Genomic DNA, 2500 nt, shown 5'->3' with positions numbered 1-2500 from the left:
CCTTCCCCGGGGTGAGTCTGGAGGAGTGGGGGGTGGCTCTGGAGGTGCTCCGGGGGCTCCAGGGGGTGCTTGGTGGAGACCATGCCCAGCCAGAGTGTCCCTTCCCCGGGGTGAGTCTGGGGAGAGTGGGGGGTGGCTCTGGGGGTGCTCCGGGGGCTCCAGGGGGTGCTTGGTGGAGACCATGCCCAGCCAGAGTGGCCCTTCCCCGGGGTGAGTCTGGGGAGAGTGGGGGGTGGCTCTGGAGGGCCTCCGGGGGTTCCAGGGGTTCCAGGGGTTCCAGGGGGTGCTCGGTGGAGGCCATGCCCAGCCAGAGTGGCCCTTCCCCGGGCAGAGTCTGGGGAGAGTGGGGGGTGGCTCTGGAGGTGCTCCGGGGGCTCCAGGGGCTGCTTGGTGGAGACCATGCCCAGCCAGAGTGGCCCTTCCCCCGGGTGAGTCTGGGGACAGTGGGGGGTGGCCCTGGAGGGCCTCCGGGGGTTCCAGGGGGTGCTCGGCGGAGGCCATGCCCGGCCAGAGTGTCCCTTCCCCGGGCAGAGTCTGGGGAGAGTGGGGGGTGGCTCTGGAGGTGCTCCGGGGGCTCCAGGGGTTCCAGGGGGTGGTCGGCGGAGGCCATGCCCAGCCAGAGTGTCCCTTCCCCGGGGTGAGTCTGGAGGAGAGTGGGGGGTGGCTCTGGGGGTGCTCCGGGGGCTCCAGGGGGTGCTCGGCGGAGGCCATGCCCAGCCAGAGTGTCCCTTCCCCGGGGTGAGTCTGGAGGAGTGGGGGGTGGCCCTGGAGGTGCTCCGGGGGCTCCAGGGGCTCCAGGGGGTGCTCGGTGGGGGCCATGCCCAGCCAGAGTGTCCCTTCCCCGGGGTGAGTCTGGAGGAGTGGGGGGTGGCTCTGGAGGTGCTCCGGGGGCTCCAGGGGGTGCTTGGTGGAGACGGTGCCCAGCCAGAGTGGCCCTCCCCCGGGGTGAGTCTGGGGAGAGTGGGGGGTGGCTCTGGAGGGCCTCCGGGGGTTCCAGGGGCTCCAGGGGGTGCTTGGTGGAGGCCATGCCCAGCCAGAGTGTCCCTTCCCCGGGGTGAGTCTGGGGTGAGTGGGGGGTGGCTCTGGGGGTGCTCCGGGGGCTCCAGGGGGTGCTCGGCGGAGGCCATGCCCAGCCAGAGTGGCCCTTCCCCGGGGTGAGTCTGGGGAGAGTGGGGGGTGGCTCTGGGGGTGCTCCGGGGGCTCCAGGGGCTCCAGGGGGTGCTCGGTGGGGGCCATGCCCAGCCAGAGTGTCCCTTCCCCGGGGTGAGTCTGGAGGAGTGGGGGGTGGCTCTGGAGGTGCTCCGGGGGCTCCAGGGGGTGCTTGGTGGAGACCATGCCCAGCCAGAGTGGCCCTCCCCCGGGGTGAGTCTGGGGAGAGTGGGGGGTGGCTCTGGAGGGCCTCCGGGGGTTCCAGGGGCTCCAGGGGGTGCTTGGTGGAGGCCATGCCCAGCCAGAGTGTCCCTTCCCCGGGGTGAGTCTGGGGTGAGTGGGGGGTGGCTCTGGGGGTGCTCCGGGGGCTCCAGGGGGTGCTCGGCGGAGGCCATGCCCAGCCAGAGTGGCCCTTCCCCGGGGTGAGTCTGGGGAGAGTGGGGGGTGGCTCTGGGGGTGCTCCGGGGGCTCCAGGGGGTGCTTGGTGGAGACCATGCCCAGCCAGAGTGGCCCTTCCCCGGGCAGAGTCTGGGGAGAGTGGGGGGTGGCTCTGGAGGTGCTCCGGGGGCTCCAGGGGTTCCAGGGGGTGCTCAGTGGGGGCCATGCCCAGGCAGAGTGTCCCTTCCCCGGGGTGAGTCTGGAGGAGTGGGGGGTGGCTCTGGAGGTGCTCCGGGGGCTCCAGGGGGTGCTTGGTGGAGACCATGCCCAGCCAGAGTGTCCCTTCCCCGGGGTGAGTCTGGGGAGAGTGGGGGGTGGCTCTGGGGGTGCTCCGGGGGCTCCAGGGGGTGCTTGGTGGAGACCATGCCCAGCCAGAGTGGCCCTTCCCCGGGGTGAGTCTGGGGAGAGTGGGGGGTGGCTCTGGAGGGCCTCCGGGGGTTCCAGGGGTTCCAGGGGGTGCTCGGTGGAGGCCATGCCCAGCCAGAGTGGCCCTTCCCCGGGCAGAGTCTGGGGAGAGTGGGGGGTGGCTCTGGAGGTGCTCCGGGGGCTCCAGGGGCTGCTTGGTGGAGACCATGCCCAGCCAGAGTGGCCCTTCCCCCGGGTGAGTCTGGGGACAGTGGGGGGTGGCTCTGGAGGGCCTCCGGGGGCTCCAGTGGCTCCAGGGGGTGCTCAGCGGAGGCCATGCCCAGCCAGAGTGGCCCTTCCCCGGCCTCATATGCGGCAGAGTGCGGGGTGAGCAAAATGGGTTAAAATGGGTTAAAATGTGAAAAAAAAAAAAAAAAAAAAAAAAAAAAACACCAAAATGAGCAAAATGAAATAATCCCCTATCATCAGTGCACTGTTTGACCCCTGAAAAGCACTCCCCTGGGGCCTGGAGGTGATCTGACCATCAGAGTATAGCACCCTATGCCCC

This window comes from Eucyclogobius newberryi, unplaced genomic scaffold (assembly GCF_026437365.1).
Source record: "Eucyclogobius newberryi isolate DKJ021-1_F unplaced genomic scaffold, fEucNew1.0.hap1 SCAF_434, whole genome shotgun sequence".
In the NCBI taxonomy this organism is placed as follows: domain Eukaryota; kingdom Metazoa; phylum Chordata; class Actinopteri; order Gobiiformes; family Gobiidae; genus Eucyclogobius; species Eucyclogobius newberryi.
Note: the sequence above shows the minus strand (reverse complement) of the source record.